The 27,116-nt window shown below is 36.3% G+C and overlaps 1 long non-coding RNA gene across 1 annotated transcript; it reads left to right on the forward strand.

The window, feature by feature from the left end:
• Positions 1 to 1,644: 1,644 nt before the first annotated feature.
• Positions 1,645 to 17,983, forward strand: LOC121107820. Its single transcript, XR_005842223.1, has 3 exons — positions 1,645 to 1,704; positions 15,775 to 15,857; positions 17,679 to 17,983. It is a non-coding gene; the product is annotated as an uncharacterized LOC121107820 (long non-coding RNA).
• Positions 17,984 to 27,116: the final 9,133 nt, after the last annotated feature.

Below are 27,116 nucleotides of genomic sequence, written 5' to 3' on the forward strand. Positions count from 1 at the left end.
TATTTGCATTCCCAAACAGCAGGACAAGAACTCCAGCAAAGGCCCAGAGCTGCCAATTCTGCAAGGCAGCAAAGAGCAGGACTCCCTCAGCAGTCCTGCTCTGCTCCTGGCTCCCCTGCTCCATGCTGTGCAGTGGCTGAGCCATGTCTGGACTAGGCTGCTCTGCAGGCAGATGCTTGTGTGCATCCACATACAGGTAATTAATTCCCATCTGAGGCTTCGGGACGATGTCCATCAACACCAGGGTGATGAAGATCACCCAAGCCATGGACACTAGCAGGTGCATGCTGCACTCACTGAAGGCCTAGGCCGCAGCACCATGGTGCTGCCTCTCTTGTAGCCTGCTGACACCCCCTGTGTTGTGACTCATCCTGCTGCTGTTACAGACACAGCCACATCACTGCACTTCTCTCCTTTCTTTTCTCTTTCCTTTCTCCTCTTCAATCAGTCAGTGTCAAAGCTTAACAAAATATACAGCTTTTAAGTTACTTTTTAATTAGGACCCCAGTGATATGTACTAGGTCTTTAATAGAAAGCTTCTTTCTTGAATTTGTGTGTATTATTAACAAGGTTTGCCTCTCTGATTATTATCCCTTACTAATAGTTAAGGTTGGTAGCAATAAAGACGTTGAGAGAAGCCTGAGGGCTATCAAAAGAGACTTCAGGGCATTACAGTGGTTAGTTGATGGAAAAGGAGTAAAGATGGTGTTTTCCTCTGTCTCTCCACAGCAGCAAGGGATACTGAGAGGACCAGGAAAACCCATCTGATAAATATGTTGCTAAGAGGCTGGTGTAATTTAAGATATATATATATTTTTTTTGACCATGGAGTGATTTTCTTAATGCTTGTCCTGGTGGCTGCAGATGGGTCTCACTTCTCTGAAAGGGGGAAACGAATCCTAGCTCAGGAACTGGTAGGGCTAGTTGAAAGGGCTTTAAACTAGGTATGAAGGGGGAAGGGGTTAAAATGAGGCTTGTCAGAAATGAGTCACGGGGAATGATGACAGAGTTTGAGATGAGGCAAATGTCTCAGTTGAATTGCATCTACACTAGGGTACACAGCATGGGCAACAAGCAGGAGGATCTGGAAGCCATTGAGTGACAGGCAAACTGTTACTGAACATTGCTGAATTGCTCCCATGACTAGAGTGCTGCAATGGATGGCTATAAGCTCTTCAAAAGGGAGAGACAAGGAAGGGGGAAAAGTGGCATGGTTCTCTATGTTTAAGAGTGTTTCATTGTTGAGCTGAGAGTAGTAAGGTTGAGTCTCTATGTGTAAGTATCAGGAGGAGGGCCAACAATACTGACATCCTAGTGGAAGTTTATTATAGACCACTTAACCAGGATGAAGAGATGAACAAGACGTTCTACAGACAGCTGTCAGAGGTTGTGTGATCGCCAGCCCTTCTTCTTATGAGACTTCAACTTCCCTGACACATACTGAAAATATAATACAGTGCAGAAGAAGCAGTCAAGGAGGTTTCTAGAATGAGTGGAAGATAACTTGCTTATGCAGCTGGTAAGAGATCCTACTGGGAGAGGTGTCCTGCTAGACTGGCTGTTCACAAACAGGACTGGTGGGAGATGTGGAGGCTGGGAGCTGTTTGTGACCACAGAATGGTAGAGTTCTCTATTCTTGGTGAAGTCATGAGGGGGGCCAGCTTGGACTACTGGGAGGTGCACTTCAAACTCTTCAGGACACTGGTAAGGAGGATCCCTTGAAAGTTAGTTCTGAAGCGTTAAGAGGTCCAGGAATGCTGGACACTCATCAAGAATGATGTCCTAGAGGCGCAGAAGCAGGCTGTCCCCCTGTGCCATAGGATGAGCTGTTGGGGAAGAAGACAGATGTGGATGAACAGGGAACTTTGTCTGAGGCTCCAGGAGAAAAAGAGAGTCAAACTCCAGTGGAAGAAGGAACAGGCAACTTGGGGAGATCACAGATAAGTTGTTAGAATATGCAGGGAGAAAATTAGAAAGGCAAAAGACCAGCTTGAATTCAACCTGGACACTGCAGTAAAAGAGAACTGTAGCAGAAATACTAAGTCATGGCCTGACACAGTGATGGAGCACCTGGTGGGAAGGCAGGACCAAGGCAGGGGAGCTCAATTGCAAGCAATGCAGCTGAGTGACCAGAGGGGTGGAGCCAGGATCCACCCCTTCCCAGACCTAATTTAAGGGTTGTCAGTGGAGGTGAGGTTATCTTGTTGGAGATCCCTGCCTACCTGTGTCCTTCCAGAGTTTAGCAATATGTCTTCCTTTGTTTCTGCGTCCATGGCTGCTGCCTTTTGGCTTGTTCTCGTTTGCTGTAGCTTAGGATTGTGTCACTCTGCTATTATTGCTGTACTTCCCATCATACTTATAGCATTGACTGGAAGTGGCGAGGAATGTGTGACCACTGAAAATAAAGACTCTGTCAATGGGAAAGGTCCCAGAGGACTTGAGGCTTACCAGTATGATTCCCATCCACAAGAAGGATTGTAAGGAGGATCCAGGGAACTACAGGCCTGTTGGCCTTTTAGTGCTGGGAAGGTTATGAGACAGATCATCTTGAGAGAAGTCACGTGACATACATGTAACAACTAGGGGATCTCTGGTGAGGTTGCACCTCTTACTGTGCTCAGTTTTGAGCCCCTCACAACAACAACAAAAAAGACATTGAGGCACTGCAGCACACTCAAAGAAGGGTAACAAAGCTGCTTAGTGGTCTGGAGCACAAGTCTTATGAGGAGCAGCTGAGGGAACTGGGATTGTTCAGTCTGGAGAAGAGGAGGCTCAGGGGTGACATCATTGCTTTCTACAACTGCCTGAAAGGGAGTTGTGGAGAGGTGGGGGTCATCCTCTTCTCCTGTGTAAGTAGAGATAGAACTGGGAGTGGTCTCATGTTGCTCCAGAGGAGGTTCAGGTTGAATATTAGGGAATAACCTATTCTCTGAAAGAGTGGTCAGGTGCTGGAACAGCCTGCCCAGGTTGGTGGTTGAGTCACCAACCCTGGAGGTGTTCAAGAAAAGTTTAGATGTTGTATTAAGGGACATGGTTTAGTGGGGAAATATTGGTGGTAGGTGGATGGTTGAACTAGATGATCTTGAATGTCTTTTTCAACCTTGGTGATTCTATGACTGTATTCTAAATAGAAGCTCTTTCTGCACCTGAGTGGCATTTCTTGCTGTGTCACTGGGCATCAACAGCTGTGAGAGTGATGTCTGGGATACTGCAAAGTGACAACCTTGGCCTTGGCAGCCCATGTGAGGAGAAGGCAGAGTGAAAATCTGGGCTGCTACAGTGGGGAGACCAACCTGAGGAAAATGTTGCCTCTTTTGCAGCAGGCTGTTGCACAGGACTTTGCTTGTTCTTTCTGCCTCCCTCATAATTCTAATTTTTTCTTTCTGGTAGCATGTCATCACCTGCCTTGACTTGTGAGTCCTACATATGCAACTCTGTGTAAGAATATCTATACCAGTGTCACTGGAGGAAGAGCCTTCTTGTGAGATGATCTTGCAGGTCCTTGAACTCAAATGGGTGGTGAGCTTCCGACAAGGATGCTAGCAAACGCGCAGAGCTGCCACTGCTACAAAGCAGTCAAGAGGCAGGCTCTTCTAGCTAGCTTGTTCTGCTCTTGCCTCCTCTGCTCCATCTCGTGACAGTGCCAGTAACTGATAATTAATTAATCTTCCATAATTATCTTGACCAACAACTTTTTTTTTTTTTTTTTTTTTTTTTTTTTGTCCTATTAGCACTGTCTCCTCTGATATTCTCATAGTAAAAATGGTAAGGGATGGGCAGACAGTGAGGTGGTTTGAAAAGTCTTAATGGCCATGCCCAGAGAGTAGTGATTTGTGGCATGAATTCTCACTGGAAGCCAGTAACTAGTGGTGTGCTAGAGGTCGGTATTCATCCAGTCCTTTTCAAGGTCTTCGTTAGTAATTTGGATAATGGAACAGAGTGTATCCTCAGGGTGTCTGTAGGGGATACATACCTGGGAGGAGTGTCTGGTATGCTAGAGAATCATGCTTCCATCCAGAGGACCTCGATGGTCTGGAGAAATGTGCTGACAGAAATCTTATTAAGTTTAATAAATGAAAATTTGAAGTCCTGCATGTGGAAAAGTATCTCATGCACATTTGATAGTGGTTGACTAAGTGGAAGGCAGATTTTTTGAAAAGGCCCTGGGTGTCCTGGTGAACAAGTTCTGCATGAGCCAAAAACATGTTATTGTAGCAAATAAGACCAATACCCTTCTGGGCTGAATTACTACTGATAGGAGATTGAAGTGGGTGATCCTCCTTTTCTATTCAGCTCTTGTTAAGGCCATCCTTGGAGTACTGTTTCTAGTTTTTGACACCTCAGCACAAGAAAATAAATGGAGCTACTGGAGAGAGCACAACTAAGTGTTATAGAGATGATGTTGGGACTGAAGCATCTCTCTTATGAGGAAAGGCTGAGAGATTGGAGGACTTTCAGCCTGGAGAGCAGAAGTCTTAGCTGGGATCCTAACAATGTATATAAATACCTGAAAGGAAAGTACAAAGAGGGTAGAATCCTGCTCTTTTCAGTGGTGCCCGGTGGCAGGAGAAGAGGCAGTGAGCACAAACTGAAGCACAGAAGTTTCCATCTGAACATCAGGAAACCTTTTACTGTTAGAGTATCAGATTCCCCAGAGAGATTGTACAGACTCCATCCTTGTAGATATTCAAAAGACAATTGGATGTGTCCCTGGGCAACCTGCTCTAGATGTCCCTGTTTGAGCAGGAGGGTCGGACCAAATGGTCACTTCTAACTTCAATCTCTGTGATTTGATTAAATACTCTATGCATGCTGTAGCCATCTGATTGACATAACAGCAAATTTGCATTCAGCCCAGCTGAATGGGTAAGCACAAATTTATGTTACTCTGTCAAGGTTTCTGTGTTTTTAAGTGCCACAGTCTCTTCATTAAAGATGTTGTCGTATGATATTTACTGTTTTCCTGGAGCTATTTAGAATGTTATGTACTTATCTTATTTGTAATAAGAAAATATCTAAAATTCATACAGCCAAAAATTATGCTTTAATATTTGTGTGGATTTCCACACTGCTGTAAGCTATGCACATTTTTTTACCTGAAAGAAATCAGAGGAGGAAAAAAGCTCTTATAAGCTGAGCTTTCATATTTTTTTAGTTCACAGAGAATAATCTACTGGTTTGAAGTCTGGATTACTGAGAAAGGGCTAAGTAATATAACAAAATTGAACTGAATGTAGTCTTTTGGTAATTAACAGTACTTGCCAAAAACACTTTCTTTAGGACTGGAAATCATTAGAAACAAACAGTTTTAACTTTGTTTGAGACACTTAAGTAGAATTAATCAGTGAGATATTGCAGTGATGAGCAGAAAGAGATTTTTTCTAGTAGCAGCACTTTTTCAGTGATAGTGAATGGAGGGCAGAGATCCGAATATGTCCTTCAGAACGTTCTAAAACCTTTTGCCTTATGCTTTGACATGCTTCTAAGTATGGCGTGTACTTTGAGATTGTGATTGATATTTCATGAATCACTTCCTTACTTTTATGAAGCACTTCATGAAATTGTCTTTGCTCATATCTGATATTGCTTCAGATTGGTTTCATTTGTTGCAATGGACCTGGAGTACTCTTAGGGAAGAATCTGAATGGATTAATATATTCAAAGAAGATTTTGGGTCAAAATATGCCCTGACTTTGCATTTCACATCAGAGTGTGTGATATCCTAGACACCACAGGTATCCTAGACAGAATTCTGATCTTGAAGTTTAAGAAGTACAAGAACTTAATTTTCTTCTGATATTGAAATATTGTAGTGAAGAATGGAGAAAAACAGAGAAAATCATGGCTCGTGTTTGGCTAGCAGCACTTTTTATTCTAAGCAGGTGAAGAAATGTGCTTAGATGGACTGATACAGTATTTGGTAAAATTAAACCTGAAGACTTCATGTACCTTTATAAATGATCATAATTTTTTCATGTTCATCTAGCTATGGACAGAACTAAGTAGATTGGGTTGGAATAAATTCTTGTGTTATTTAAACTAAATATAAAAATAGTAGACCCTGTTTCATATTCCTCACTTCAAAGCCATTCCTACTGAATTTTCCCTGATTTTGGACTTTTCAAAAACTGTAGAATTTCCTAATTGGCCTAACTGTGAGAAAATGTAGTGGTGTTTAATTTCTGTGATTTCTGAATGTTTCTCTTATTTTTTTTTTTCTGTGAAAACTCTGAACAGTTTTATCTTTATAATAGTTTTTTATTTCTCTCTGAAGTATTTTTATAGCAGATAGCTATCTACTAGGCCAGTGTTGTGTTGCTCTGAATTCAAAGATAAAAAGCTTAACTTTCACTTGAAATCCTAGAAAGCAGGCTGCCATTCCATTCACTATTCCACCACCTATTTACATACCCAGCCAGCCAATTAATGTATTTTACACCACTTCTACAGTGACTGCCCTTCTCTACTCATTTACAATGAGTAAATTCATAGAAATGATCTGTTTAATCAGCCTGAAAATACAGTGGGCAAAATGAGGGCATATTTTTAGAACCCACTGAATTAAGAACAATGTCTTTAGCCCAACCTATGAAGATCACGTAGGATCAAATGTGTCATATTTTACAGAACTGCAGATTCTGACCTATCTACCCTTCAAGTAATCCTCTTGAAACTATTGGTGTACTCCGCCAGAAATAGAAGTGTGTGTAGCAGCTGTTGAATTGACAAAGTTGGAGTGTCTGTTGGGAAAAGCACAGAACAGTTAAAGACAAAAATCAGAACAGATGAGCAACTTCAACAGTCTAAGAATCCTAGGGTGTATGAAGAGGCCAAATTGCTGGATATGTTACAAAGGACGGAATATGAAGCACCAATGAAGTGAAATTTATTCTGTTAAAATTATTAGGACCAATTGCAGAGTAAAGTGCTGTTTAACATGCAACAGCTGCTACTACTTCCCCTATAGCATGGTATCACACATTCTGGGATCATTGGATTTCCTCTCTATCATATATTCCTCTCAATATCTATGTTCTTCTGAACTGCTGTAAGATTTCCCTGGGTACGTCCTTTGGCTCTTTATTCTTTTCAGAAGTCATCTTTCCACTCATTACCAGATACATGGGTGAATTAGAGTGTGTAACTAGTGTTCAAAAAAAAAAGCCTAACCATATTTATTTTATAATACATTTTAATAAATCACTTAAATCAGTTACAATTTAGAGGCCTTACATGTAGAGAAAGTTGTGCAGTGGATTCAGCATCAGAAAACCAGATGGCAAAGAAAAAACTGGAAGTACAACAGATGGACAATGAATGATATGTAAATTAAATAAGGATTGAAGAATCTTGGGATCTAATTGTCATTTTAAAGATTGCTTATCAAGTTATTTTTTATATTTTTCATAATGTAGTATCTCATTATTTTCTTATTTCATATTTTCTCTTTTAAATAAGTTTCAACTAAATATATAACAAAAAAGAAGCTGAGTTATGTCAGAAAAGCACCAGTTATATCAGTTACCTAATTAGTTCCTGAAAAACACAAAAACCAAGTAGGTAGTCATAGTCTAATGGTATTAACTGTTTGTTGGATAGTTTACCTGTACAACTTCTATATCTATAAAACTATATATACAAATATATAGCTATAACTACATCATTATTAGGAAAGGGAGGGGGTTGAAAAATGTTTTGCTTTGTTCTGAGGTGGCTAAATATCTCTGTTCAAGTTGGTTGTTATTTGAATCTTCTAAGCAGTGTTAGAAGACCATTCTGTTCACAGTGTTACTATCTATATTACTCAGGTTTAATAGACTGTGTTTTTCTAAATAACTCTGCCCCATTTTTGTGCTTTTTTGTGCCTGATGTTTTCTGAAAAACTGCTTGTTTCTGAGATGAAAAAAACACCTAACCTTTTATTAATCAGTATCTTTATCAGCAGAAGTCTGAGTGATTTGAGAGGAAAATATGGCACTGTGAGAAAGATGAATGCAGGGTTCAACATATTTTGCCTAAATATTACTCTAACGTTAGCAAACATTTACGCAGATGTAGGATGACCAGAAGGGCTTTTGAGAAATGTTTTTGCCCTTGGGCAAATGGTAAGCTAGCACAGATTTACCCTCAAGTTAGGGAAGACCTGTTGTTGTTGTTTGTTTTTAATTATGTTAATTGGCTAAAATGTTGTTAATCTTGCATAACAGAAGAATTTAAACAGTATTTTCTGCTGAATAGACACAAATCTATTGGTCATATAACTTGGCTTATAGTCTGGACTGTTATCAAAATTTTAGTTGAAAGGGTGTCACAAAATATAGATCTTTCATTATGATGCAGTTTTATGGAGACCAGGCTAGAAGTATAGATTCTTCTAATGAAAAAAATGATCTGTTAATTTCCTTTTAGTCCTGTGCACCTAGGGAGTATGAGAGAACAAAATAACTCTGATATACCAGTAAAGGAAGCACCTGATGTAATACCTAAAATGTTGAGATGTCATCTGAAAGATCCTTGATTTACAGTATAGTATTCTGACGATCAACTGTCAAACTAAATCACCATAGATTAAAATTTAATTTAGGTTTCCCTTGAAATCTAATTAAACTCAGATTTCCCAAAATGTTGAAGACAGCTGTTGTCTTCAAAGTTCAGTTTTACATCCATCTATTCCTTTATAATAAAGATTATGACAGCTTCCAATTCATTTGCTATTAATATTGAAATTTCTTTCAGCTATGCGTGTTGAAAGAAATATGTGACCTGTAAGACTGAATTGATATGGTTTGACCTATTTTCATAACTTCTAATACTTCATTCATAAAAACATAAGTTGATATAGAGGAGTTGTGGTAAAAATAATCTATCAAAACTTGGATTTTCAATTTAAGGATTTACCAATGTTTTGTTGAAATAACAGTCATAGAATCATACCATGGCCTAGGTTGAAAAGGACCACAATGATCATCTAGTTTCAACCCCCCTGCTATGTGCAGGATCACCAACCACTAGACCGGGCTGCCCAGAGCCACATCCACCCTGGCCTTCAATGCATCCGCGATCTCCTTGGGCAACCTGTTCCAGTGCATCACCACTCATAGTGTGAAAAACTTCCTCCTAATATCTAATCTAAACCTCCTCTGTGTTAGTTTAAGACCATTCCCCCTTGTCCTGTCACTATCCACCCTCATAAACAGCCATCCCCCCCCCCCCCCCCCCCCCCCCCGTTTATATGCTCCCTTCAAGTACTGGAAGGCTGCAATGAGGTCTCCCCAGAGCCTTCTCCTCTCCAAGCTAAACAAACCCAATTCCTTCAACCTTTCCTCATAGGAGAGGTGCTCCAGCCCTTTGATCATCTTAGTGGCCCTCTTCTGGACCCGCTCTAAGAGCTCCATGTCCTTCTTGTACTGGGGCCCCAGGCCTGGACACAGTACTTGAGCTGTGGCCTCACAAGAGCTGAGTAGAGGGAGACAATCACCTCCCTCTCCCTGCTGTCCACCCCTTTTTTAATGCAGCCCAGAACACAGTTGGCCTTCTGGGCTGTAAGGTCACTCTGCTGGCTCATGTCCAGCTTCTTGTCTACCAGGACCCCCAAGTCCTTCTCTGCAGGAGATACGCAGGATGCTCTCAAGGAAATCTTCCCCCAGTTTGTATAAATACGTGGGATTGCCCCGACCCAAGTGCAGCACCCTGCACTTAGCCTTACTGAACCTCATTAGGTTTTCATGGGCCCACTTCTCCAGCCTGTCCAGGTCCCTCTGGATGGCTTCCTTTCCTTCCAACGACTGCATTGCTCAGCTTAGTGTCACAAACTTTCTGAGGGTGCACTCGATGCCATCGTCTATGTCATTGATGAAGATGTTGAAAAGCACTGGTCCCAAGACTGACCCCTTAGGGACACCGCTTGTGATCGGCCTCCACCCACTGATCACAACTCTTTGGCTGCTTCCAGCCAGCCAATTCCTAATCCATCAAACAGTCCATCCTTCAAATCCACACCTCCCCAGTTTAGAGAGAAGGATGTGGTGAGGGACCATGTAAAAGGCTTTACAGAAGTCCAGGTGGATGACATCCATTGCCCTTTCCCCATCCACCAAAGCCGTCACTCTATCATAGAAGGCCAAAGGCAAGATCTGCCCTTGGTGAAGCCATGCTGGCTGTCTTGAATCACCCCTTTATCTTGTCTGTGCCTTAACAGAGCTTCTAGGAGGATCTGATCCATGATCTTCCCAGGCACAGAGGTGAGGCTCACCGGCCTGTAGTTCCCCGGGTCTTTCTTTCTCCCTTTCTTAAAAATGGGAGTAATGTTTCCCTTTTTCCAGTCACCAGGGGCTTCACCAGACAGCCATGATTTTTCAAATATGATAGAGAGTGTCTTGGCAACCACATCAGCCATCTCTTTCAGAACCCTAGGATGGATATCGTCTGGCCCCATGGACCTATACATGTTCAATTTCATGAGGAGGACTCGGACTTGTTCCACTGTTACAGTGGGACAGAAACCACTCCCCATCCCCTCACCTAAAGGCTAATGGTCCTGGGAGACATGGGAAGCCTGACCACCCGTGAAGACTGAGGCAAAGTACTCATTGAGTACCTCAGCTTTTTCTGTGTCTGAGGAAGCCAGCTCCCCATTACCTTTCATCAGAGGGGGAACACTCTCGTTGGCCTGTCTCCCCCTGCCTATGTACCTGTAGAGCCCCTTCTTGTTACCTTTCACATCCCTCACCAAGTTCAGCTCCATCTGTACCTTGGCTTTCCTGATCCTATCTCTACACAGATATAAAACAGCCCTGTATTCCTCCCAGGCAATATCAGGCATTATTCTGTTTTGACATTTATCAGTGAATATAATGCATTAGGAATGAATTTCTCTCTTAGAAATTTGTTTATTTTAACATATGTACCTGTAATTTCTGTGAAGAAAAATAACTACTATCCCACTTTTCTCACATATCTTACACTTACCGTATATTAATCTAAATAATGGATTATGGCAGATGATAAATTTGTCATGGAGTTTTGTTTACATTATATTTGAAGGTGTTTAACTGAAAAATCAGTTTAAGAAACAGTGAAGATTTCTTTGTATTATTTAGTTTGCTTTTCTTTTTCTAACAGTGAGGTCCATATTATAACAAAGATATTAGCTTCTATTTCAGGAGAGAGAAATGGATTAGCCAGCAAATGAAAAGGGACAGTTTTGAATTCTTAAAATAAAAAATGAAACAAAACACAAAAACAACAACAAAGAGAACTGTTGAATCTGAACTTCAAGACTTCTCTCCAATAAACTTAATCACAGAAAGAGAAATACATTTTGGAATGTTTTTAAAGTAAAATTAAGAACATTAATAATAGTAATTGAGACAAACTGGCAAATCAGGATTATCTGCTACAGAAACAATAGGAGGAACTGTAATGGTTCATATGATCTGAGATTTGTTAATACCTCAAATACAGCACAGCTGAGAGAGTTGGGGTTGTTCAGTCAGTAGAATAGAAGGCTCTGAGTAGGCCTTGTAGTGGACTTTCAGTACCTAAAGATGGTCTACAAGAAGGCAGGAGAGGGACACTTTGTCAGAAAGTCTTGTGATAGGAGAAGAGGTAGTAGCTTTAAACTAAAAGAGGAGAGATTCAGATTAGACATTAAGAATTTATTTTTATTTTTATTTTTTATTTTTTACTGAGAGTGGGCTTTGAGAAACCTAGTCCAGTGGAAGTTGTCCCTGCTCATGACAGTGGAGGGGGAACTAGATCTTTAACGTCTCTTCCAAACCAAACTGTACTTTGGTTCTATGATAGTGAAAGCCAATAAAACACATTTTAAAATAGTAATTTGGAGAACTTCCTGGGTAATGTATCTATTATTCTTATTGATGCAGCTGAGGGGAAAAGTAGCAGGTAACCTTTAACTATAGCTTCTTTTAGGTACAGTGAGCACATCATAACATTTCCTGTAATATAACTATGGTAGATATTCTCACATTACTTATAATGCCTATTATATATACTGCTGTTCATTTACTAGCCCAGTAACAAACAGAGTGTCGTGCAGTAGAGGACAAGTATTTTTGTAGCCTTGTTACAAAATAGATGGAATCTCTTCTTGAAATACCATAAGTTATGATTTCTAGAAAAAAATACGTATGAGTCGTGGAATGCCAGGGATTACAATATGCTAACCAATTGGGCAAATTTGTTTAACAACAGTACCAAATACTATTAAGGTCTTTGAGAAGAAAGATGTGAGAGTATAAGAAAAACAGTGATTTAAGGGTATTGAGGCTGTATGGATTCATAGAAGAGAGATTTCCCTTGCTTTAGTGATAAATATGAAACAATATTCATGCTGCTGAGGACAAACAAATCATTTGACACGTCAACCATACTCCCAATGCAGTTTACTAGAGGCATTCTTGGTATAGGATAACTGGTGGTTTCACATGTGTGAGTAGATGAACTCAACCATGCAGCCCCCTTACTTGCCCTCCTCAGGAGAGGAGGACAAAATACACCTGTTTGCTGGCTGTACAGTCAGGTCAGCTGGTGATAGGAGACTGCCAGCTACAGAAGATGTGGCTCTCCTGCATAGGCTGTGCCCTCCTTCTTATAGCTTGTTGTCATTACCTGTCTGCCCCCAGACATGTTCTTAATTCTTTGCCCCCTCCCCTCTTTCTATCTGTCCTCAGTCAGACATAAGGAAAGCTGAGCATTTGCCACAACTGCTTTCTTGTGATAGTCCCAAAGGTCCTGTTCTGGTTGTGTGTGCCAAGCTGTGCAAGATCTGTGGCTGGCAATCATCATTAACAACTTGGTCTGCAGGGGGTTTTAAGGTTTAAGTTGGCAAAACTGGCAATATATTCCTACCCTGTAGAATCAGACAGTCTGGGCAAAGCTGGTATGGTCTTGCCAAGAGGAAGGCTCCAGGAACCTCAACTTAACCCACACAAATGTTCTCTGGTGTTCAGAACATTTCTGGCTTCAGCAATCCCTTCCGCAGTGATGTATTTTTTCACTCCCTTCATTAGTGAACCAAACTGCCTGAAATAACGAGTGCTGGTTTCAGTAGAATTATGGTTTTGTAGAACATTATGAAGAAAGCAAAGTGCTCCAGGGAGGGGTATGAGTGTCTGTGATAGCACTGACTTGTAGTACTGCTTTAAGAGGACTGTCCCAAACTGTAGGATTCGTTCCTTGTGATGGTCCTGTACATACTGACTGTGTCAAGCAAGACATAAATTCAGCTTTGGTAAAGTTTTTTTCAGGAAGAGTTAATGACAACCCAGCTGCAAGCTGGCATGCGTGTAGTGCGAAATATCAGAAGTGGGACCAAGGACATTAGTGAAATTGATGGTGTATGTGTGGTTATCATTTAGAGAATTTGAAAAGTAAATTAATATTTTGCGTCTTCTAACAACAGCACTCATAGCTGCAATCTTGTGCCTTCTCACACTGCATCCCATAACAATAATACAGATAATTATGATAATTACAATAAAAATTAATAATACTTGCCCTTTTTTTCAGTGGATTTTAAAGTGCTTTTCAACATTGACTAATTATGTCTAACAATATGCTGTGAGGTGGGTAGCAGGTGTTTGTTCATCTCTCTGGATCATGTCATCCACCGTAGTTATACAGCTGCTTGTACTTAAGTCTCATTGACTTCTAAATTATCATTATGGTTTTCAGCAGATCATTTTCTTGCATTTTCTGCATAGTGTGTAGAGAAGCGGAAGACATCTCTTACATGACTGCTGTTTAGAGAACACTGAAAATTTACATGAGAAGAATGTGACTACACCCAGTTACACTATGTCCATTATGATGTGAATGCAGGGTTGTGCAGCCATGTGAACCCAGTGCTTGCTGCATAAAGAGGTCCAAAGTATTTTATCAAGGAGGCATGAAAAGTCCTTAGACTATCCAAGTTTACCTCTCAGACTACTCTTCTGGTTGATGGTTAATCAAATAATCAAGTGTTTCCAGGCATATTACCTAGAAGAAAGTATTAGTGTGGATCTCAATTATGCTCATATATACACACAAATAAAAGTGTAGGGAGTCAAAGGAAATGTTTTCATTTTTATTTCTCTTCACTTTTTTTAATTCTACCCCCTTAAACATGTACATGCAAATACAGAGCATTTATTTTATTTTCAAATGTTAACTGAGAGATTATTTACACTGAGTTAAACTAATCTGAGATGCAACCTGTTTATCCTAATAATCAGAGCATAATATGGACTCTTTGCAGTAAAATAAAGAATTTTGAGAAGGATATGAAATGATAGATGCTTGATTAAATTTTTAAAGGGTAGAGTGGAGGATGTAGAGTGCATTTTCTTAACAGTGTTCAGAAGATTCAACACAAATCCCATTATTAGTTTACAACATATGTGGGTGTTAAGTAATAACAGGGTTCCCACACAGATGTTTTTTATATACTGCTGTACAAATTTACATCCATGCATTCAATGAGTTTAGACTCTGAAAACTGGTATCAGTCTTACAGTTCTCATACACTATCAAAATTAATATTCTTCATTTTCTTAACTAGCTTAGCATCATTTCAAAAATGGCACTACATAAAAGGCCTGGTTCTAAATCTGGCCCTCAGGAGATTAGTGATGACAGATAGCACATTGTGAACTTCAAATATGGATGGCATATCTGGCCCTTTTTACACCGGATCAACCCAGAAGGGCTCAAGTCAGAAAGAAATAAAATCAGATAACACATAAATTATTACTGTCTGGAACATGATGAATTTGATCATGTATGTTGGGTTTCTTCTGAACTGAATACACAGACTGTATGCTTGAATACAGTCATACAAGATTTTTTTTCTCATAAATACTGCAAGTTGTGGGAAGAGCCAAGCACTAATTTCCCCATGTGACCTATCAAAAGAACAAATGTGATATTAGGACATCTGAGTGATTAATATTGAATGACCACATTTCCAGACATTATAGAAGTCTGGAGAGACAGCAAGCATCTGAAATGGAGACAAAGTATTCCATGAAACTAAGATAAAGTTGTAAGGGAGTATCAATTAATTAAGAGGTGAAAAACATACATCTCTGCCTCATATTAATAAAATTGGCTGTAAGATATTTGATTAGGGATTAAAAATGTGGCGTAGATGAACTCCACATCTTTCTAACAAAGTTTCAGATTTATTACAGCTTGTATATGTACCTTAATACTCTGAAGAGGCTGAGCACCAATCAACCTGGATAATCATTTAAAAATGTAGTCTGCAAGTACCTTGTTTCTAATACACTTATAGTAATTTAGCCAACTTATAGAAATATTAAGTTTAAAATATAATGTATTCCTACAGTTTACGTATTCTCTTGCTTTACATGCTATACTGTCAAAGCACAGTTCGTAATAAAATGACATACTACAACTGAAGTTCAGCTCATTCTATTAGTCTTCTAATGATTATTTGAAAAATAAAAAAAGGGGTAAGCTTATTTCTGTTGATTGCAGAACAAATTAATGTACCTACAGATTCACAAGCATAATTTTGTCTACTCCTTTGTGACGTGTCTGTACTAACTAGCTTCTGAAAACTGACTCCTTTCCTTCAGTGTGGTACCTGCGGAAGATTTTGACAGTAGACTCTAGGAAACTGCAAGCTTTGATAACTGCTATTCTAATAAATAAATGGTATAATTAGAGTTGTAATTTGTGTTCAGTGGATGAGAATTTTTCTCCTTAGCCTTAATGGGTCTTACTGAATTTCACTTTGGCTTTCAGCAGAATGGAAGGGGTCAGAGAGATGGGCCATGATGATGGATTTTGCATGTCCTCAAACTGGAGGAGTCCAATTATAACTCAAGGTATAGAATTCAACTAAATATATATATATATATATATATACATATATATATATATATATGCCATATTATATATTATTATTATTATATATTATTTATATTATTATTTACATATTATATTATATTTATGTTATTATTTATATGATTATATGCTATTATATATTATATGTATTATTGTTATATATATATATTTGTTTACATATATGCAAAGAAATAATTTGATAGCATATTTTTGATTTTCAGCAGCAAGCAGGAACTGATTTGGAAATTTTTAGGTGTTAAAAGTTCCTCATCTTCAGTTTGTTGGTTGCAGAGCATAAGGAGGCTTCTTGCCAGAGTCAAAATGATATAACTAAGGTTCTTTCTTGTATATTCAATCCTTTCCTTTTCAATAAATGGCCTAGTGACTAATATCTGAAAGGATCCCAGTTCTGAACAGCTCTAGAAACATCTGGTTAATGTTCTGCATTGTGGTGTATTCAAGCACATACTTACAAGCTTTCAGTGCTCAGGCTCAGAAAGCAGCATAATACCTGAAAGAAAAAACTCTGTGTCATTAACCTTTGTATTTTTATTCCTATAACAAAAGACATTCTTAAAAATTAATTTCAGTTGTGGTGACTGGAAAAAATATAGGATTAGAATTAAGGAAGTTTAATGCTAGAAACTTGATGTAATTCTGCTAAGCCACACAAGATTTACAGTCTTGATGATGTCACATGAAATTTCAACAGCCATACTTTCAACAGAGGACCAGCGTATACTTTTTTCAGTTAGCTGTTATGCCCTCTCTATTAGAGGTAACATGATCATACCATGATTAGCACTGAAGAAGGGCAGAGAAGAGAAATATTGATGTAGATGGCTGTTCCTTTAGAGTTGGAAAATATATAGCCTGCCTGAAACAAATATATAGAGCTGCTTTTCTGTTTGTTTTCCTGAATTAATTTCAGAAGGAAGTTAATTTCTTCTTTATACTTTTTTTTTTTTTTTGGAAGTATTTGTGTGTAGTGTACTACTTAGCTTTTTAAACATTCCTTTATTCCTTATTCTGTTTCTCTTTGTTCTATTAACTATATATTTGTGAAATAATGACTTGTCTATCTTTGCTTTAATGAATAAGCCCTCTTCATCTCAGTCACATTTTCTGCTTTTCCTCAAATCCTTTTCCATAAAGTGTATCTTAATGTTGTTATTGTTACTGATGATACTTTGCATTTCAGAACATGGTATCCCACATGACAAATGTTGTCTACATTTAAAAAAAATATATGGAAAATAATACTGTTTCTTAAATGGGCTCATCATGCTAACTACTTCACACAGTAGAAAAAACAATTGCTGCTAGGCACAATGTATCTGCCGTACAATCTGTAGGATTTTAGGAATTCGTAGATGTTCCTTCACACAACTTTCAGATTAATATTACACAAAACCATTTTATGTAGCAGTTATTATAAGAAGATAGCTGAGGATTAATTCCATCTCCAGTTCTATTCTGGAGATAGGTTAATTCTGCTCTCAGATGTGTCTATCTGTAGATAATGTTTTGTAAGTGGAAATGCACCTTGCATTTCTGTAGTAATATTAGGCTTTGATTGAGTCACTACTATTTACTACGTGCAATTTCTGAGCAATCGTATGTTGGGAAAAAAACTATATACCCAATAAGAATTGGCACATCTGGTCTGGAATCAACCTCAGATGGATATATATGAACCCCAAGTGTTTTTTTGTTTTGTTTTGTTTTGTTTGTATAATTCTGGAGGATAAGTATGTCATATGCAGCTTTCCCAGACTTATATTTCAGCTTTGTTATGACAGATAACAGCTCAACTACTAGAGAGGAGAGTCTCTTTTGAGAAATATCCGTTACTGTATGCTACGGGGAACATGAAAATCAACAGACTTTGTACCAGTGTTTGAAAATGAAATGAAAAAAGCATGGTGTCTCTTGGAGACTTTCTGAAAACAAGGTTAGCTAAATATGTCCTTAAAGTAAATTTGTCAGATGCAAGAACTGTGTTGCAGATGTTTTTGGCATGATGTTTTTTTTAAATGTTTTAAATGAGTTTAGACTGACTGAATGGAACTAGTGGTTATATATGTGTAAATGGGTATATCACAGAAAGAGCAGATTCACTTGGAAAGTGGTGGCAGAAAAAGACAGAATTTTTTCTGCCACCACTTTCCAAGTGGTGGCAAGTTTACAGAATTTACTAATAGTTCTCACATATCAGTATCAAACATCTCCTATTGCCTTAACTGCAGCAGTCTGTCTAACAAGCGATAACAATTCATGTGTATATTTCCAGTCACTTCCGTGCTTTTTGTTTCTAAGAGAATAAATTCCTAACTATCACCATATCCATCTTCTTTATGATGGTAACTGTATCCCATCGTGCAGTGCTTGTGCTTATATTGAACTGAAAAATAAAACCTATGTCTCAGAAAAGGAGACTGTGAAGTGAGCACAGTATGGAATCAGGACTTTTTATTACAAACCAATCCATTCTTTTAATCTACATTAGATGCAAATTGCAATCAGAGCTACCAATATATATTATCTATTCCACAAATTCCACATCTTAATTTGCAAATTAAAATCAATAAAAATCATCTGTGCTTTTGTTTTATATTTTGCAAATGTATTTGTAATTGACAGTGCTGTGTTGGATAATAAAAGGGAATTATATTTGTAGTTTTGTTATTTTAAAATTACTCATTTTTTAACTCAGCTTCCCAGCTACATTGAGTATTTTGCTTGTAATGGAATGCACGTATACTTCAGGATAAATTAGAAGATATTTCTTTAATATATTCTGCATTATTTCCTTATTTTCTGTTGTATTGTCTATTTGTGCTATCTTATTTTATGTAGCTACCCCAATAGAAGTAATAAGCAAGAATATAGCAAAGCATATTCAAGTAAATTATTTGGAAAAATTGTATTAGAATGGCATAAGCACAACATTCTGCCCTAATTGAATTGACATCATCAAAATCTAAGGTTCTTTGGGTAAAAATATGTGTAAATGTGAGACTTGACTCATATATATAAGCCCAAATATATTAGGACCTGAAGCAGTCATTTGCCAACTCAGTGAATTAAGAAGAACTCAGTTTCAGGGGAAACATTACTAGAAAATGGAACTTCATGTCATTTTTCTGAGAATATAATACTTTTGACCCAGGCATTTAGCTATGCTTTGTTATAACTTAGTCAACTCTTTTTATTTCATTTCTCTAAAATTGAATATATCTATCGGAGAAAATAGGCAAAAAAGGCTGCAATCAAAATCAACAAATAAGAGCACTATGTTAATGAAATATTTATTGGAATCGCTGATTATTTTAGTAAGAAAGCAATGTACATCTATTTTCATTTCAACGTAACATCAAAACAATGGACATGACTAGCTCAAAGCTTTAAATCTAAACAATATAATCTGTAATAATTACAGTGATGCACTTCTGAAGCAATAGTCGATATAAAGAGTCAGATGTTAGCAGAAATTGAGACTCCTGATAGGGCAGTATGCTGCAGTAATTACTTAAGAATTGCTTGCATTTTTTAAAAAAGAGCTTTATTTAATAAAGCTTTTCACATAAGTGGAAAAAAAATATCATCAGCACATTTTAAAAAGTATGATTGATATTCTGCAAGGATGAGCTACAGAGATGAATGCAAGTTATCATGTTCTGTTCATATATTTATGACTGAATTTAAATCTTCACTTTCTTGCATTCTGTATAGGTGCCTATTCCAGTTCACAGTGAGTGTAACAGCTAGAGTACAATTACATTTGGTAGCATTTAGCACCTGTTTTGCATAAAATAAGTTTTTCCAGATGTAAGCAATAGAAAATTAATCTGAAAAGCAAAATGATTCATTATTGGAGTTGATTTATCGTGCTGTTTGATATGCTAGTGGCTAGCAACTGCCAGGAGTCCTCCTGCTCCTCACTACTCACCCCTGGCCACATAATTCTACCTCTCCCTGTACTCCAACAGCACCACGCTTCAAAGCCAGCTATCACAACAGTAAAACAGAAACAAAAATTCATATGTCCTTTTCAAAGAATCTTCCTGTAGATTTTTGATTGAAATATTTTCTTTCATTGGCAGCTGGCTGCTAAATTGGCTAGCAAACTATGCCCTTGGTCTGGATCAGTAATTGTCTATTTGACCATATGAAAGTGAATAAGGTGTGTTTGGAACAGGTGGAACATCTGAAACAACAAAAGAAAATGCTTGCTCTTATGTAAACATGAATACAATCTGTTAAGTTCAATAGTGTAAAAACTCCTTCTTTGTATCCAAATGTTAATGCTACTAATGCCACATATCATGTAGCCACATAGCTGTGTCTTGTCCATTCAAAACGACAAGTCTTCTAGACAGGCTTTGAAAAACTTTATATTAAAGTAAAATAAAGTATTGTTTATTCTTAAAAAAAAAAAAAATTGGCTATATAATAAATATTTCCAACTAATTGTGCTTGGCATATGGAGAACAGCAAGCTATTTATCCATAAACAAGGCATAGAATTACTTACAGTAAAAGAAAATTGGCTGAAACAATTTTACAGGAATGATTCATATTTAAAAGAAAAAAAAAAGTCCCCTAACGTACTAAAATATTGTGATTATATCAACAGAAAATTTAATTGGAATATTCAGTGATATTAATAGTAATTCACCTGGTTGAAAACCATGAAATTCCTACACAAGAGGCTATTACGTAAATGTAGTTTCTTATCCTTCAAAGGTTATTTTAAATGTTCTGTATTGTGAATATTTCACTTTAACATCAACAGGCATTAAGTTACTTAGATGGAAGATCAAACCTGTAATATTTAAAGAACAGACTGTTTAAAATGTTAGGGTTTTAATATAGTAAAAGGATAATGGAAGTTACCCCAATATTTTAAAGTAGGTGTCATTAAGTACATTTTACTAGATCTCGAAAATGAGTAGAAAAACTGATAACATTTTAGATAAATAAAATTGGAAGATATTTTGAGTAGCATTATAGAGCAGTCACTGGCAAACCTAAGCAAAAGGTTAACTGGAAAAGAGTCTATTCATTTTTCATAAATGCATGAAAACACCCAACAGCAGGAATAATTTGGTCTATTCATACAAGTTTTTATATTACAAAAATTGCTTAGACACTGAGGAAAAGAAGCAAACAAATAAAAAAGTATATAAGAGAATTATTCTACTGAGTTCAGAAAAAAAAAACAACACAAAACAAAACAAAAAAAACCCCTTTCCTTGAATGTGTATTGATGATATAACATAAATGAAATCAAATTAAATATAAGTGAACATGAGAATGCTTAAAAATTGCATAGAAAATAGCCATTAATGTTAAAACCCTATGATGCACTCATGGCATATAAATAAAGTGTAGTATTTATTTACAACTTTTCTATTGCAAAAATACAGGTAGTTTAGGAATTGATTATTAGAAATCTGATAACATTTCTTTGTAAGTAGAAAAGATTATTTCAAAGGGACAATTAAGACAATTGTTATATAAATGAGTGCAAAAAGTTGTTTGCTTTTTCTAGATTGTGTTATTGTTTCAATAGTAAATTAAAAATGTTTTGCTGCCTCCTACTTGCCTACCGTTTTTGTTGGACTTTGATGAGTTGTTTTTAGTTGCTGCTTTAAGATCACATAAATATTTCAAGCAATGATAAACTTCACTTCAATGTTAGAAGAGTAAAATATAGTTTAAAAATCATTTTATTTTTTCACACAAAGTTATTTTTTCGACTAAAATTGCTCACAATTAGTTACAATAAACACAAGAGTCAAATAATACCAGGGGATTTGAATTTTAAAGTTAGGGATTGTTGTGTTTTTTTCCTCTCACAGACAAGATTGCTCATACTGTTAAATTTAAAAGACAGGAAATTAAATGTGTCTTCCAATATAATTATAGCATCAGTATCAATATTTGCTTGATATTTTTTTAAAGAATAGGGAAACAGATGCAAGGGCATGTGAAAATGGGTTATACATGTCTGAAGACTGAACAGAAATTGAAAGCCGGGAGCGCTCCTGGGCTGATCATTGGTATGAACCCATTTCTTCGAACAAGCACTTTGTGAATTGTTGAGTGCTTTGGGTCACCATTCTATACCTCAACCTTTGAAGATGGACTGCTTATGATCATGCATCAGATAACAGTGAAATGCCTAGTTCTTGTCTTTATATTTTATTATTAGATTTTATTTATTTCAAACAATGAAAAAAAAAGGTTTGGCAACAATCATGTTGAGCCAGTATATAGTGCCCTGGAACAATGCTGAGAACAGACCAGTGATGCTTCTGTGACAAGCAAATACAGGTAGCTGAGGATATCATAGCAATCTGTCTGTGTTAAACATGGACTTGGCTATTTTGGAGCAACTCTCCAGATACCCAGATCACACAGTATTAATATATATATAGTGTATTTTAGGAATTTCAAATGTATTTTTAACCAGATCATTTTGCCATTTTGTTTCTGCAGTTGAAAACTGAAGATCCCATTTAGTTGATCCCAGTAGGTATGTGAGTTCATAAATGCGCTATTCTGGCATTTTTGAAATTAAGGTAGTCTTTATTGCTTTTTCTTCTAAAATGACATGAATACAACTTATGAGGATGGGATTTGCAAGTGAGGAATCTTAATGTGAGTCAGAAACTACTTTTTTGACGTCCCTTACATATTTTGCAGAGGGAATTCTTTAAGTGACTCTGTGGCAGAAAATAGTACATTTTGAGAGAAAAATTGTTATTTTTTATCATATGTTTTACTTTTTGTCATGTTTATATTTTCTAGTATCGAGAGTACACTCTCATCTCTACAGAATTACAAAATGAAGAAAACTTTGGAATTGGAACAGATAGGAGACAGTTTAATGCAAATATTTTGGGCAGGGTACATCTGGTGGGTTGACCAGTAAAATCCACAATTCCAAAGTTAATGTTAGCCTATCGAAAAGCTAACCTTTCTATTTTACACTAATGAAAGAGCTGAGGGCCTCACAGTTTCAGGACACCTTTGATCAATATTAGGTATGTTGGGACAGAATTCATGAAACAAATTTAATGTTCCAACTATGCACTATACTGAGGTACTGAAAGTAAACTGAACTCAGAAATATTAATTAAATTAAATACCATGATATATAGTTCATTCAGCACAAGAGTTTTTATGTATCCTTATCAGCAAAAAGTTAACAATTGTAGAGTGATAAGCTTTTCTTACAAAAAATGTATAAAAAATTGCCTCCTGTGTGGACAGTGGCAGCAGAACACAATATAATCCCTTTTCTTAAGATGTAGTTTTGACTCTTCTGTTATCTAGAAGACTTCTTAAAACTCTATGTGCTGTCTGCAGCAGCTGTGAACACACTGGCCCTTCCCATTAGCAGTATACCTTGAAAGCCATATGAATTTCACTGAATCTGTTTGAAGGGTTCTCTTTGAAATGTACAAAAAATACTGGATTGTTAATCTTTTGTGTTGCTGTAGAAGAAAATAAGGACACTGAACAGTAAGTTGCAAAGTGCAATGGATATATTGTAAAAGTCATTATGGGCTGGATTTTTTTAAAGGATTTGCTTTGACATTACTATCTTACACCATCCTAAAAATCAGGAAATAGGCAGGGCACATCTTAACAATCATGTCCTTTAGTCACACAAAGGATCATTCTCAGTATTTTATTCACGTTGGATTAATGATCTCTGTCTTAGGGAACAATATAATTGAAAACAAGCAAAATAGCAATAATGACTTCTAATAGAATAAAAAATGAAAGCAATAGAGAATACAAGCAACAATCTCTGGTTTCTTCACCTAACTGCATGTTTCTTCATCAACTGGAATATATCATCTTTAATCTCAATAATGCATTGAATAAAGTATCTACTTTGTAAGTAAATTAGATTAAAAGAATATTGTTCTCTGAAATCAATGTCTTGTCTTTTCAGCAGTAGACAATTTAGCAGAAATTATTTGTGGGCAAAAGGGCTTTGCTTAATTGTAGGAGAATTCTGTTCAGTTTATAATGAGTAACTTGGACAATGTAGAGGTAGACCAGTGAGCAATCTTATCTAGTCTGCAGTAACCAAGTAAAGTATTTAGACCAGCTAATTAAAAGCATTAATGGTTTATTCTCACAACAAACAGTTATTGAATACACAATAGATTTTAAATGTAATTAAGTTCAACTATCTCCCTCTGTTTACCAAGATTACCAAGGCATTTTAATTTTGAAAATATTGACCTCCTAATTAATTATGCAACTTACATACTTTTCTGCAGTATTTATAATTTGCCATTGTATAACTTTGGTATGATTTTCAGTAAAAATCTTAACAAGTTTTGGATAGATTTCACAGTTACTAAGCCCTTCAGATTCTGTTAGCTTGTATAGTGTTAGGATTAATTGATGGGAAGGATGATGTTTTTGCATAAATTTGCACTGTCTGGAAAACCGTCTATGCACATCCTTACACACCATACTCAACAAAGCAAACCACAAAAAATGAATAGATGAAAATATAAAGATCTGTTTAGTACGTACTTCCTGAGGGCCACTGAGAAATTGACTCAGTTTAAAAGAGCAAATTATGACAAAATTATAGGAAAACAAGAAAAAAGTGAAAGCTTAGGATAAGTTCTAGAAGGTACTTAACACTTTTTCTTTTTCTTTTTCTTTTTCTTTTTCTTTTTCTTTTTCTTTTTCTTTTTCTTTTTCTTTTTCTTTTTCTTTTTCTTTTTCTTTTTCTTTTTCTTTTTCTTTTTCTTTTTCTTTTTCTTTTTCTTTTTCTTTTTCTTTCTTTTTCTTTTTCTTTTTCTTTTTCTTTTTCTTTTTCTTTTTCTTTTTCTTTTTCTTTTTCTTTTTCTTTTTTTTTTTGTACTTCCTCAAAATCACTGATAATGTTTTAAATAGTTCTAGTATATGAAAAACCTTTGTCTGTAATATGTTGTAAATAGTCAGTGCTCATGAATCACAAGTGCCTGAAACTGCCCCAGCCCACTTGCTCATTCATGCCCTTGAATAGAAGACAGCATAGAGCAAAACTGAATCAATACTGATAGCACCATGCTGACATTTAGATGGGAGCCTGAGCTGAAAGGAAGGGAGTGGATGTGTTCCAGCTGCTGTAGTCTTCTCCTGATCTGTCAGTTTTAGATTTATTTGTATTATAATCTTAGGCTCAAGTAAGAGCAACGGTAATGCTTTCGTTGGCTTAGTGCTTCTGTGGTAAAGTAATCCAAGAATACTTATTTTGTGAATAAGCAAGCTACTAATATGCCTGTTCCTTTTGGAGATGGGGTATTTTTAATATTTGCAGTTTAACGCATTACCTTGTTAAGCACACTGATGCTTCAGAACTCAAGAAAACAAATTAATATATTTAAAAAGTAAAGACAAGTTTACTGATCTGAAAATAGTCTTTTTAAACTTAATTTTGAAACAAATGGTACGCTGTACATAGTTATTCAGGAAGCCTTTTTATTATTATTATTTACTTCAGCACCAAAATACTTAACACTTATAGGTAACTAATTAAGTCCATAATTAAAATAAATTCCTTGTAATCAAAATGATTTTTTTTTTTTTTTTGTAAACTCATAAACAGTTGTAATGTGGTTGCTGTCTTACGTATTGAAATTAAAAATATTTTATTTTTTCCCCAGCATGGAAATTACAATACTATTAGACAAGCTACCTAAATTTACAAACAAAATACTTTTAGGTGTAGTACTTGAGATGTTTATGCCATCTTTCAATATTGAAGTATTTGTAATTTTTTCACCACTAAGTGAAAACATGATGTTGCAATAACCAAAATATTATTCTAGAATCCCCTAATGTTAAATGAATGCTCTATGAATCCATTAGAATAAGTTATTTTCTGTAATATAACAGTTTGTAAGGGTCTTTTAAAACAATCTTTTTTTACAGGAGTTATAGGAAAAAATAAGTCTTCTTCTACCAGTTTGTGGCTTTTGGTAAATTTTTTTTTTGATTTTTTTTTTTATGTGTGTGTGTGTGTGAAATCCCAGAGTAAAGTTTGCTAGAGTTTTCACCAATACCTCTACTTGAAATAGAACTACTGAACAGATAAAATATGTTTTTTTAAAAAAGGGCTTTTTTCGTAATTCTGCAAAATATAATCTCAGTGGTCTTCCTCCCTCTCAGCTAAAATGCTGTTAGGATTAGGTGGTATGGCACCATATTCAATTTTCATTTAAAGATTACTTATCAAATATTCATAAAAGAATTATATGAACAGTTCTTGAATATGTTTTTCAAAATATGTTATAAAATATGTTACATGATGTTATAGTGCAAGAGAGGCTAGTAAGAGTATTTTCTTTCCTTTATAACTCATTTACATGAAGCAAATACAGTTTAATACCCAAAGGTAATCTATTTCCATTTAAGATGATGGAAAGCTTCCAGGCTGAAAAAAGTTAGTCCCAAAAGTTACTGTAATTAGCTTCATGATTCTAGTTAATGAAATTTTCCCACCTCTCAAAGAAAAAAATAAGATTGTATGCTTTCCTCAGTAGCCATCTTAGTTGGAAAATTAATTACAATCACTTTGTAACACTCAGTAAAAGTACAAACAAATTTGAAAAATGTGATGCAAAAATCCTGATTAAGGTTTATGCATGATAGTTATTAAACAATTTCTGGATTGGCTTTGTACTGTGTAGTAGGAGAAATTTATATTTTAAATAATGATGATTGATATATTGATCATAAACTTGGGAAATTAAGGTTCCTTTTAATTTAAAATGCTTTACGTGATTTGTCATCTGTATGTAATATGAATTAGTATATCTGTACAAGAATAAGGTACCAAAGAAGTTACAGTTTTTATATTATTTGTCCTATCCAGGAAACTTACATAGTTCTCTCACCCCAGGAACTGAATTTCTGTTTAATTAGGTATAAATTAAATTTGTGCTACACAGTCTCCCCAGTTAAGAGTGATATGTACCATTAGAGGTAGTTATTACATCAGCTTTGCTTATATTCAAGTGGTAGCTGTCTCTTGTGTATATCAGGCATGAGGTCTTCAAAGCCAAGGTAAAAAAGCATATGATGTTACTTGACTGCCTTTTCTCCTTTTGGAGAGACACAGATTCACTCGACACTGGAGCAAACTCTGTGTAGAACAGAGCACTGCTTGAGACATGGTATTGTCAAACATCATAAGAACGTCCTAGGACACTT

This window comes from Gallus gallus, chromosome 1, assembly GCF_016699485.2.
Source record: "Gallus gallus isolate bGalGal1 chromosome 1, bGalGal1.mat.broiler.GRCg7b, whole genome shotgun sequence".
Taxonomy (NCBI): domain Eukaryota; kingdom Metazoa; phylum Chordata; class Aves; order Galliformes; family Phasianidae; genus Gallus; species Gallus gallus.